Here is a 14210-nt window from a genome sequence, read left to right as displayed (position 1 = left end):
AAAATGAAGCATTTCAGAAATTTAACTCTCTACTTAAATCATTATTTCTGTATCTCCTAGTTGTAGCTATGGACTACCTCTTGTATTGCTTTAATTTTCACACTTTTTTTAAAAAAAATCACAATATATACAGAGAACCACACTAAATTCAGCCAATGTAGTAATTATAAATTTGTTTTTATATAATTTTTTTAACTTTCTTGAAATCAAATCAGAGCAATTAACTGTATAATGTAGTTTTCAGGATTTCAGAAGGAAGTAAGAGCAAACAATACTCAAAATCTTTATGAAAATCCAATCAGAAACCTATTGACTAAAACCAACAAAACTCACTTAGCACAAGGGGTTGTTTGCATGTTAACAGCACTCAGCTGTGATTCTGTTCATCTTAGTTATTACCATGGCAAATTAGGTTTGTTTAAATAAATATAAAGGGTACCTTCTCTTTATTTGACATTTGAATGCTAGTTTCTGTTAGCCAATTCTAAATATGAGATCAGTAACAAATGTGAGGGACTTACGAAAATGCTAGGTGAGAAGGCAGGATGATCAAATGGGAAGAGCTGAAGGGAAATGTTTTTTTAACTATTGTGAGGGGCAGGCTGAGAAGGTGGAATTGGGGGAGGGCGGAGTTCCTGACTCTAGACCTGGAACCATAGATGTGGATTTTGATTATGATAACCATACAGTCTCAAGAACTGATTTAAATTTCTTACCCCAGCAGTAAGCAAATTTCAAAACAATGCTCACTGACTAGCTGTTAAGCAAATTTTTTTAACCTATTTTATTTTGTCCCACCAAGAGCATTCCGTGTTTGCCCTGGAGACATGTTACAGATGACCTACCTAAACTAATGTCTTGGCTGAAGGCTGAAGGATCATTTAAGGAAAATAGGGAGAAACCTGAAATATTAAGGAAACTACTTCTGCAGTCTCCTTGAAGGGAGGAAACAGACTGGCAAAGGGTGTTTATTTAAATTACTAAATTACCTTTATAGCGACTTGAGGCCAGAGAGGTACTTATTTGCAAAGCTGTAACAGAATGTCTTTAGTAGGAAATCTTAAATAAGGGCAAAACCACTTCAGGACCTTGGCTGGAATTTTGAACTATGAACGGTAAGCAATCAGCAGGAAAATAATATAGCATTATTTCATTGATACAGACTGTGTTATAAACAAACTGAAAAAAAGGAAGGAAGCAGTAGACTCCATTGCTTTTGGTACTAAATTTCCCTGGCAAGGAAGAAAATTAAAAAAGAAAAACATAATAATTGGCTTCAAAAGCAGAGCAATAAAGATATTTTGAAACATCTTTAAAAAACTAATCGTTAACACTAAAGATCTATCAAAACTGGAAAAGGGTGAAATAAGAAGAAAAAACACAAAGCACATTTTTCTTTCTTGAGCTTTTTTTAGTCTCTCAGTCCTATGGAATTAGAACAGAAAGCTGAAATGATTTATGAAATGAAAAATTCCTGCCCACCCAGTTCACAGACAATCGTGTGCAATAACTACTGTGTTCTGCTATTTGCCATAATATTTAGCTCAGATGTAGCCATTAAATCCCACTACACACAGAAGAGTCAACCATAAAAAGAAACAGATTTCCTTGCATTTCTCTCATGTGTTTGTACATAGACACACAGGAAAATAATATATGCATATTTATGCACACATCAGTAATTTCCCTTGTATCTTATCCTTTTGCTCTTCGTTTTCTTTTTTCAAAAAATTTAATTTACTTTTATTTTTGAAGTAATTCCTATATAAACTTCTCACCTCCTTTCTCCATCTCAATCCCCAAGCCCTGTTTCCTCTCCACAAGACTCAGAACCAGGTTGTTACCTGAGTAATTTATCAAATGACCACTCATCCAGATTGAATGACTGTGCCACAAAAGTGATTTTGTTAAATACTGGTTTTCTTTATGTTACTGATTACCTGTATTAGGTATGTGACTACTCAGGAGAGTATAATCTGGTCTGAAACTGTAAATAGTGCATTTGTTTGTACTGCTATGCAAAACTTAATAAAAACACTCAGGAGAAACTGTGAGTATTAAATGGAGAAACCACCATTAATTGACATATGCAAGGCTATGGGCAAGTCCTTCCACACATATATATTTAACCCAGAACAATGTGAGGTGTTGTGGAAAAAAGGATAAAGTATCAACAGAAGACAGTCTTATATACTTCCCTCTGAGGACCCTGTATTTATGTTGGAAAATCATACACAATAAAGACTACCATAAGATTATTTACAATGAGACACTCCAAAAGTTCAAGGAAATGAAGAAATTGTCACAAACTGAGAGAACTGGGAAAAGTCAATGGAAATGGTAGGACTTAACATGAGTTTAAAATATAGTTTTGGATAATAATACTTGCACACCATGTACGGCTCTTGCCACAGTGGACTGCCTAGAAGTGATCATTATAGCCAAACTTCAGTCTTCCCAGTTACATATATTTTCCCATATCCTCCGGATATCTGAGCACACAAGGAAGTCTGAGAAACAACAAAGCATGGAAAGCAAGAATAATAGTTATATAGAAAGTAGTATGATAGGGGTAATGTAATGGGGTCTTAATTTCATCTCTGCCATAATCTCACTGTGAGTTTTTTGGGGGAGGAATTTAAAGCAATCTGTGCCTCAATTTCTTAAGGATAAAGATTGTGTTAAGACCAATAACTTTTAGAGGATGGATGGGTGGAAAGCAAAATTCTTCGTAGTGTTGGGGTGGATATTAAAACCTCTGGCAGAGGGAAATTTTCTAACTAGTCCCACAGGAGAAAATCTTAAGTGACATTCTAAAGAGCTTTTAGTCACCAGTCCCACCACCTTCCTGTCCCTTCCTCGCCCAACACATACAATTGGATGAAGATTACTTATTATAAAGGAGATATGCAGAGGGGGATGGGGATGGGTGCAAAGTTGAGAAGTACTCTATTTTTTATTCTCATTCTTCCTGATCAGTTCAAAATTGTTTATTTGCATATTCTTATATCTCATCCTCAAGAATTTTTTTAGGCTTACAGCTGAATTCTAATGCACTTTTGAATGGGATTTCAGAATACCTTAACACTTGATCTAAAAACTAAAAAAAAACTAAAAAACTAAAACTTGATAATCTTTATGATCTTAGCTCAAGGCAGAAAATTTATGTCTATGTGATCTTCTGATACATGAATTTGAAATCATTATTCTAAAGCATACATTTTTAAGGTGGTTTTATCCTTGACTACAGCAAATTTAGAATTGACATCAATTTATTAAAGATTTTTTTCTTTAAGATCTGTTTATTTTTTTCCAGTCTTTTCTGGTTAACCTAATTCTCTAATCAATGAGTTAAATAATTGGACTTGGTAAAAACATACTTAAATGTCTCTTAGCTTTTTTCTGCTGGGGGGAAAGTAGATCAAATGGACCCCATTCTAATGGAAGCAGAATGTGAATTCTCTCCTTTAGCATCTTAAAGGTAACACAGATACAGTTAGGTGTAATCACTGGAATGCTTGGCTGGGATCCAAGGTCTCACAGAATTCCATTAGGAGATCAGCTCTCTCTATCCAAGCTCTCTTCATGTAGCTGGATGAAGGCTAGCAACCAAATATTGGCATGCTACCACAGACAGAGTGCTTTCCCTAACAGTCCTGGATCAGACATTCTGATTAGCTAGGCCTGGGTCACCTGCCCACCATGTGGCTTGGAAAAAGAGGGTTCAGTTTCACTCCCAGTTGAATCATGTGGATGTTTTCCACATGAAATAGAGGTTCTGTTATCAAAAGGAAGGAAAAGAAAGAGGGTAGGGAAAAGCAATACGTCTACTACATTTGGGCAGATTTCTAAATAGGCTGGAATTTGAGCACGCTCTCACCGTTAGACTTTGTGGCAGCCCCTGCTCTTCCTAAAAACTGCATAGAGAATACCTTTTTTTCCCTTTCATTTTAAAATTTATTTTTGTTTTTAAATACCTTGAGAGAAACAAGCATAAATGGAGTACTGTGAAAGGCCCATTTGTTTAAGGGCTAGTTGTACTTCAATTGCAATCAAAACTCTATGAAAACTACATTTTCTAGCATTTCTATCTGAGAAAATAATAGCTAACATTGGTTGAGCCCTATGTTTACATTAAATATAAGGCACTACTCTACATGATTTACATATATTAGCTCATTTATAACTCATAACCCTCCTATGATGTACGAGTTCTTATCCTTATTTTACAGAGAAAAAAAACTGAGTCACTGAGAGATTAAGTAATTAACTCAAGTCACACAACAAAGTTGGGATGTGAACCACTCAATTACTTTGTGTCATCTAACAGTTTGCACAGCTTTATGGTTTTCCTTTTTTTTTTCTTTTTTGACAAGCTGGAGTTTATGTTTCTGGAAAATAGGAATTAATTAAACAGAATAAGCCATATGTGTAGTCAAAGACTTGCTTTCTTCTTTTATTAGGGCCTAAACTACATATTCTAGAAAACCTCTTAAAAAGCAAAGACATTTCTCCAACATTCAGCAGACTTTTCACAGCTAAATTCACAAAAATTCTCATTATGTTTTAAACTATTTATTGGTCAAACCAAAATTAAATTCAGTGAATATGAGCTTATATCATTTTTAATATCTCTCTGATTATGAGAAGGCCTCCTAGAATGAATTTTCCTCTTGGTGTTTTGAAGTTATAAACACGTGGTTTTCTACTTGTGCCTCAATTCCTGAATGAAACCACATGGATAGAGAAATGACTTATAGCTAGTGAGGAATACTAAGTCATTTGCTCTCTCTGCAGTATGGTAATAGAGTCCATCTGAATTAGCCTGGCCTAAAAGACACTGGGGAGTATTGGTTAGTATTGCAACTTGTTTGGTTGCAAGTAACATAAAGGTAAGCCAAAAGGGGAAATGATACTAATGTTTCTCAGGAACATGAAATGCACATTTAAACTAAGCCTCAAGAACAACTGAAACCAAGGGCTCAAGTTCTATCAGGATATTTGTTTTGTGTTTCTTCTTCTTCTGTTTTATTTGTTTAATGCTGAGCAGTATTTTCTCCCATCTCAGTCTACACAGTAGAGCAAAAATACTACTAATCCCCAAATTTATACTGTCCTCCCAGACATCTGTAATCTTAGTCCTGATTCCAAATTCCCAGAGAAACTAACAAGCTCAGCTTGAATAAATTACTTATTCCTGATCCAATTAGTTGTCACTAGGGAGAGGATTAGAGTTGGCTCAGATTTGGTTAGCTACCAACTCTTGGAATAAAGATAGAATAACAAATGTGAATAGGGGAAGTGACAGTTTTTAGAATAAGATGATTCTAGGAAGTCAAAACAATATGTATCTACAGTTCTGAGCCTGCTATTTAAAGTCACTTGTCTGATATCTAGTCATTTGCCTGAAAGGGAACTTCAGAATTATTTTCGAAGTGTTTACAAAGATGGTACGTTTTTTACAATTTCCAAAAGGCAAAAGCCTAATACTTAACTTCAATAACTCTTATATTGGCAGTGTAAATGATCTTGATAAACTCTGCAGAGGAACACAAATAAAATTATTTAAATGGAAAACACCAGAAAATTACAGAAAATTACCTGATCTACATGTATTCTCATCCAAAGTACACCAGTTGTTAAGAAAGAGAAAATTTAACTGATGTAATTTTTCACCTTTCTTTCCCCTTTCTTATCACAAGGAAAAGACTAATAAAGAGTTATAAACCAACCATAAGAGAAACAGCTAGAAGGAGAGGGAGGAGGAACATGAATTCCTCAACTGACTGAGGAAATTCTGATTATAATGAGATTATAATAAACTGTAGTTGAGGTTCTGCCACTAATGGAATATAGGCTTGAAATGGAAATAAAGTTATAACAAAATACAGAAAATTCCATTTCTTGGACATCTATGTTTGTATACTAAAATTTGTAGTAATTACTTACTCACAGCAGAATTGAGAAAATGCTGCCCATTAACTATTTTTCACTTATTTTTCCTTAAGAAAAGTGCATTCTCTAACCCAAAGGTTGAAAGTAATGATTTTTTAAAATGATCCCCATGTCTACCAATGTGTTTTTTAAAATATTTTCTCCCTCTGTTTTAAGGCCCTGAGAAACAAACTCTCTGACTTTTTAACTATTTGGTTATATGTTCAAATGAGATGACTGAGATGATTTCATTTGCTAGAGATTTTTATTTGCTCCTTTGCGATTCATTCCTACTTGGTGTTCAATATATGAATCTTTCTTATTTTATTCACCCATTTTCCTCACTTCCTACAACCTTCCAGTACTTAAACAGCATCACCAGAATGGGACCTCCTTTTATGTTATTCCTCATTTTGCTAATGATAAAAAAGAATCTTTTAAATATACTGCCATAGAGGCCACATGTGTACCATTTAGGCCTTAATATAAATCATGAGGAGTGGGCCTCCAGCATCCTATGAGTAAAGTCTTGAACTTGGTATGCCATAGTAGTTGGTCTTTGATCCAAGGAAACCCACAATTGAATTAGCAGAGATGATTCCTTCTTTTGGTTTCTTCTCTTTCTCATGCCCTTGGTAGATTTGTAGCTCAGAACTGTATCCCTAGAGACATATGAGGAATCATTCTATTTGCAGTGTCTGCAACTTCTCTGACTCAGTAAATGACTATTAGCAAGGGAAAGTGACAAAGCTAGACAGTTCAAGAGAATGAAACTTGTCATGGCCCTACTGTAATAGTCTGTCATTATTCCAGAGTTGGGAGCAGAATAAAGTGATCACTATAACCAAGTGATAAATCTGATTATGCTAAGGATCCCTCTCTATCACAAAGCCTTTCAGATTTACATTTTCCTTGTTTGTACCCTAGCTCTAAAAGGACTTGAAGGGCAGTGTCATATGGAAGACATTCATAAAAGAAAACCTCCCAGCTTGGTACTTCTGGTCTAAGTTATCAGTTGTCCGCTGCTCTCTGATGCTATCAGGCTTTCAGCAAAAAGGAACCAAGAAGCCATAAGCTTATGTGTCTAAGCATGTTGGGTTATAAATAAATAGTTCTCTAAGTACTTTGCAAGCTCCTTATAAATACCTAGACTTCTCCTGAGTATACCCCAATATTTTACTTTATTTCCATATTTTTGTTTCATCTTGTTTCCAAAAGGATTTAAAGTGACTTCTAGTATACATAAAATACTTCAAACTGATATAAATTATAAGTGGGTAAGAAATAAGAAAAAGAAGTGTTGGTACATTAAATAAAGTTAGGAATGAGGCTAACTCAAAAATCTGTATCATATAATCCTAGAAAGATTCACAAAATTTGTCTCACTTTATAACAGGACAAGGAAAAGGGGGCATCTGATGGGTTAGTTATACTTGATTTGTCAAGATGTTCATCAACTCGTAACAATTATTTTGAAGAAACAAACGGAAAATCATCTGAAGGATCCTCTATGTGGAAAAAATTCTCAACTCTTGGCAGAGTGCTAAAGACACACGCTTATTGGTTAACAGGAAAATTGAATCTATGAATACTATCTTAAAGTATCATTTTGGATCATCCAAACTTCTGAAAAAAAATCAGAAACAAAAATCAAAATGTCTTTTAAAAACATTTTTCTTGTTTATATCTAAACAATTTGGCAGAGACAGATTTATGGCCACAAATTTTTGATGACACTAGAATGTGAAGGTGAATCTCCTGTCCTAGGAGGCTTTCTGCACCACAAGTTGGAATTAGCTCCTACGGAAATTTATGTGGGCCTTTATTGCTAGAGGGTGAAATGGGTCCTATCTAAACTTAAAATCTGGATGGAATAATGTAGGAAAACATGAATAATTGGGAACATTCCTTCCAACTTTCACCATTTGATACATGACTCATTTCTTTACACTATAACATGGACTTACCATGTGAGTATGCCCTGGAATCCTTCACTATTCCACCAGGGAACTGATTTTAGACAGTGTTAGAAATTTGCATTTCAACAATTTTATGAAACTTGATGTAAAGCTTTATATTTTTGAAATATGTGAATATGAATAGACATAGAATTAATTGAACTGCTCAATTTGTTAATTAAACTTGATCTGCTAGTGTCTACTTTATGGAATCCTGACCAATAAAAAGTCATAGAACAATGTGTGAAAGACCGTTGAGCCCTCCAGGAGGTAGAGCTCAATCCTCTTCCACCCACTTGAGGATAGGCTAGACTTAGTGACTTGCTTCCAAAGAACAGGGCGTGGAAAGGGGGGAAAAAATAGTAGGGAAATCTAGTAAACATTAGCTTAACCAAGTGATGAAGCTTAACATTCCCAGTGATATTATGTGGATATCTTTTACTCCCGATACGATGTGATGAGAAGGGCAGTTCACCTGTGATATACTTCCACAAAATCTATAACCACAGCCTAATCATGAGACAGCATCAGATAAACCCAGAATGATAGACATTCGACAGGCTACCTGACCATTCCTCTTCAAGACCATCAAAGTCAAAAGGTGAAGGAAAGACTGAGGAACTGTCACAAACCAGAAGGGACTGGGGAAATATCATAACTACATGCAATATAGTAGGCTGCATTGGATCCTGGAACAGAAAGAGGATAATAGTGGAAAACTGATGGAATACAAGTAATTTCTGGAATTTAGTTAATAATAAAATGTCAATGTCAGTGCCTCAGTTTGACCAATGTACCGTGGTAACATAAGATATTAACAATGTCAAAACTGGGTGAGGGATATAGAGGAACTCTGTGTTATCTTTGACTATTCTTTAAATCTAAAATTAAAAGCTTATTTTTAAAAAGATTCTTGAGATATCTAGTATTAAATAGGCTTGTGGTCTATTCATTTTGGGTAAAGAATAATATCTTTAAATTTTAGAGGGAAAACCAGTAGCAAGAGGAAGGGAATTTTCTAATTAAGCTTAAGTTAGCTAAGAAATTTTAAAAGGCATACAAGCTATGGCAAAACAAAACAAAACAAAATTCTTTAGAGTACAGTGAATGTGAAAAATGACTTGCTATAATTCTGCATGAAGATAAAACTCTCCATATTCTTTTATAACTCCTCAGAGATGTGTATTCTCCTTATATTTCCTCCCCTGTAACATGAACTTCTTCTTAATATTAACCACGTATACTTATCCCCATTATACATAGTCCCCTGAGTCTTCCTTTAGAAAGTTCAAAGGGGATTTTTTTTTTCACACCCAAATTATTCTGAGGTATTTTCCTTCTTTCTTCTTTGGGCATGTTTATCTTGTTTTAATCACCTTGCCTCTACCATGAAAAACAACAAATGGTGTCTGAGGTTCTGCTCTGTCAAACTAGTGAGCAGTGCAGGGAAGCTGGTGACCAGCTGTTTTCCATTTCTGCTATGAGTAGAAAGAGCAGAGATCAATGCCCGACTGAAAGAAGTGTATACATAGTTCTATGAAATCCTCTTTAAATGACCTATTGCTGTTAGAGCAGGTACCAAAGTGAAATAGATTCTCCCACATTTTATAAGTACTGTCATGCATTTGAAACAAAATTGACACACAAAGACCAGCTCGATTGGTCCAAAAGGAAACAATAAAAGAATGAAAGATTAAAAGGGGGAAATATTCATGCTACATTTTTCTCTAAGAATATAGATGTAGGACACTTATTTAATAAAGTGACTCAAACCCTTCTCTACAAAATAGGGATGTTTTGAAATGGAAAAAGTAAAAGCAAGGAATTTTATTCTTCTGTAGTATATTTAAGCACTAACACGTGCAGAGAACTCAACTAGTTTGCTGGGGGAGAAAAAGTACAAGCTTCATAAACCTAAGAGGAGAAATTACATAAATCTTTTATCATGAGATATGAGATAAATGTTAATTTTTATAATAATACACACAATACTGTTTTATGAGAAGCACACTGACTGGATGGTACTAATAAGAACATGTTTGTCTGGGTTTTTTTTAAGTGTCTTTTATAGTATTTTAATAACTGGAATTCAGAGTGGGGAGTTATCATCATCTACTCATTTCCTGCAGGGGGCAGAATCACCCTGGAGGAAATACATGGTATAAAAACACGAGGAAACAAACAAAATGAAGCAGAATAAAAAAGTTTGTATTTTGGGGACTCTGTCCAATTTGAAAATTACTTATATTATCAATTTTTAAGAATAAAAAACAGTTCTTCATGAAATATTTAGATATTGCTACCCTAGCATTTACCACCAAAAGCAATTTCTTTCAGCTACTCAATAGAAAGATTGATTTTGTACAATGCTCTATGATATCAAGTTCTTATTGTTCTTATAGGTCAAGGAGAATAACTGAAGCTTTACCAGAAAGAGGAAGAATAGTTGAATCTTTCACAAGAAAATGACCCAGTGCCTTTTGAACTTGTATGCTTGCTTTCTCATGCTGACTTGACATCTCAAACATTGTTGAAAAGTTCTTATCTTTCTAACTAAGTCTTCAATAAATCAAGTAAAAAGCACAGTAGACAGTTGTAGTCAGTGGTGCGCTGGTAATCATTTAACAATGACCTCTCTAGAAAAATGATGTGTGTGTGTGTGTGTGTGTGTGTGTGTGTATGTACATCAGATTATTATAAATTATACTGATGTAAAGAATGTGAATACTTTTGTTGATTTCTCTAAACTTTTGTAACCATACCAACCAACCTATAGTTGCAATTGACAAATATGTATGGTCCTGATACGCATGTTGATGGATATTTTTCATTTCTTTACCCATTGAGATAAAAGTGAAACAATGAAGACCAACATCAGAACTTCAACCCTCCATCAATGGACATCAAGCAACATCTCTGATGAATCAGATACTAGTTTTAAAATACCGGAAGACCATTTAGTCAATTTTTTATGCCTCACTATGCAACAGCTGCACAAATGACACACTTTTAAGTTTCCTCTGCATTAATATTTTCTCCATCACGTTCTTATATCTAGAGACTATAAAGAAATTAATTCAAGCCATGATTTGTGGCATTGCCTATTTCTATGATATAAATATTCTTACCATGACCCATTTCAAACTACTAATGTAATGTCACTGAACATAGAGTTAGAAAGTGTTGCTCAGTAGTTTATGATCATATAGTATTGCCACTATGTAGATGCAATAAACAAACTAAAGAGCATAGATAATAACAAAATGTATACAATAATTAGAAATGCTGAGTTTTGAGTATTTATTACCTTTGTTTTTAATATAATTTGTTTAATTTAATAAATTTGATTATGATTTTATATAATTTTATTTTTAATAATGGCTCATTTAAAAACCAGGTTGCAAACTAACTGAAAATTTAACAGTCCACTATTGCAATATCAGCCAGTTCTAGCACACCACTGGTTGCAGCAAGAGGTTTTGTGAATGCTTTGGACAAAGGTTTAAGATAAAAATTAATAAAATTAAAGCTAACCAAGATAGACGATATTCTGGGCCATAAAACAAACTGTAACAAATTTACAAGAATAGATATCACACAATGTCTTCTCTCAGCCTACAATGAAATTAAACTAGAAATCAGCAACAGAAAGATAACTGGAAAATTTCAAAATGTAGAGATTAAACCACACATATCTAAATAACGTGAGTCACAGAAAAATTTTAATTTTAATTTCTCAAGAGAAATTAAAAAATATTTTGAACTAAATGAAAATGAAAACAACTTATCAAAATTTGTGGGATTCAATGAAAGCAGTATTTAGAGGGAAATTTATAGCACCAGTTGCATATAATAGAAAAGAAAAAAGATTTCAAATCAATAATCTAAGCTTCCACCTTAGGAAACTAGAAAAAGAAGAGTAAATTAAATCCAAAGTAAGCAAAAGAAATAGTTGGAGTGGAAATCAATGAAATTGGAAACAGAATATCAATAGAGAAAGATCAAGGAAACCAAAACCTGGTTCTTTAAAAGATCAAAGAAGAAAGAACACAAATTACTAATATCAAATATGAAAGAGTGGATATCACTACAGATCTCACAGAAATTAAAAGGAAAATAAAGGACTACCATGAACAACCCTATTCTCACAAATTTGATAACCTAGATGAAACAAACTAACTTCTTGAAAGACATAATCTGCCAAAACTCACACAAGAAGAAACAGACATTCTGAATAGGCCTATATCTATCCCAAAAATTGAATCAATAGTTAATAATCTTCCAAAACAGAAAGCACCAGGTCCAGATGGGTTCACTAGTGAAGTCTGCCAAACATTTAAGAAAGAAATTATACCAATTCTCTACAATTTCTTTTAGAGGATGGAAGCAGAGGGAATACTTCCTAACTCATTTTATGAGGTCAGCATTACCCTAATACCAAAACCAGACAAAGCTATCACAAGAAAAGAAAACTACAGATCAATTTCGCTAATGAATATAGATGTAAAACTCCTCAACAAAATATTAGCAAATCAAATATTAAAAAGTATTAAAAACTATACACTATCACCAAGTGGGATTTATCCTAGGTGTGCAAGACTAGTTCACCATCTGAAAATCAACTAATGTAATCCATCACATCAACAAACTAGAAAGGAAAAATCACATAGTCATATCAATAGATGTAGAAAAAGCATTTAGTAGAATCCAACACCATGAAAGTATTCATCATGAAAACTTTCCAGAATAAAGGAAAACTTTCTTCTTCTCATAAAGACTATCTAAAAAATCCCCAACAGCCAACATTATACTACATGATGAGAAACTCTGAAGCTGTCCCACTAAAATCACGTGCAAGGCAAGGATATCTCCTCTCACTACTCCTTTTCAACACTGTACTAGAAATCCTTACTAATGCAATAAGGTAAGAAAAAGAAAATATATACAGATTGGAAAGGAAGACATAAAACTGTCTTTGCAAATGACATGATAGTCTGTGCAGAAAATCCAAAAGTTTCAATAAAAAAATTCCTGAAAATAATAAATGATCATAGCAAGGTTGCAGAATATAAGATTAATATACAAAAGTCAATTACTTTCCATATACTGACAATAAACAAGTAGAATTTAAAATGAAAGACACAATACTATTTACATTAGCACCCCCAAAGTGAAATACTTAGGTATAAATCTAACAAAATATATACAAGATCTACATGAGGAAAATTACAAAACTCTGATGAGAAAATCAAAGAAGAACTAAGTAAATAGAGAGATCTTCTATGTCTAAGGATAGGGAAGACTCAATATTATCAAGATGTCATTTTTCCCCAACTTGATCTATAGATTCCATGCAATCCCAATCAAAATCCCAGAAAGTCATTTTATGAATATTGATAAACTAACTCAAGTCATATGGAGAGACAAAAACCCAGAATAGGGCTTCCCTGGTGGCGCAGTGGTTAAGAATCCGACTGCCGATGCAGGGGATATGGGTTCGAGCCCTGGTCTGGGAAGATCCCATGTGCCATGGAGCAGCTAAGCACCACAACTACTGAGCCTGCGCGTCTGGAGCCTGTGCTCCACAACAAGAGAGGCCACGATAGTGAGAGGCCCGCGCACAGCGATGAAGAGTGGCCCCCGCTTGCCGCAACTAGAGAAAGCCCTAGCACAGAAACAAAGACCCAACACAGCAATCAATCAATAAATAAATCTTTAAAAAAAAAAAAAAAAAAAAAAAAAAAAAACCCAGAATAGCCAACACAATACTGAAAAAAAAAAAACAAAGTTGAAGGACTGACACTACCTGACTTAAAGATTTACTATAAAGCTACAGTAATCAAGACAGTGTGGTATTGGCATTATTCATTATTCCCATGAATAATGGAACAGAATAGAGAGCCAAGAAATAGACCCCTATAACTATAGTCAACTGATCTTTGACAAAGGAGGAAAGGCAATACATGGAGCAAAGGTAGATCTCTTCAAAAAGTGGTGCTGGAACAACTGGATATCCACATATAAGACAGTGAAATCTAGACCCAGACTTTATACCCTTAACAAAAAAAATAACTCAAAATGGATCATAGACCTAGATGTAAAATGCAAAACTATAAAATTCCTAGAAGATAACATAGGGAAAAACCTAGATGGCCTTCAGTATGGTGATACCTTTTTAGATACAACACCAAAGACACATAATCCATGGAAGAAATAATCAATAAGCTGGACTTTACTGAAATTAAAAACTTCTGCTCTGTGAAATACAATGTGAAGAGAATGAGAAGACAAGCCACAGACAGGGAGAATATATTTGCA

The sequence above is a fragment of the Balaenoptera acutorostrata genome, chromosome 16 (assembly GCF_949987535.1).
Source record: "Balaenoptera acutorostrata chromosome 16, mBalAcu1.1, whole genome shotgun sequence".
Taxonomy (NCBI): Eukaryota; Metazoa; Chordata; class Mammalia; order Artiodactyla; family Balaenopteridae; genus Balaenoptera; species Balaenoptera acutorostrata.
The sequence above is the reverse complement of the archived record's forward strand: the minus strand, read 5'-3'. Positions refer to the sequence as shown.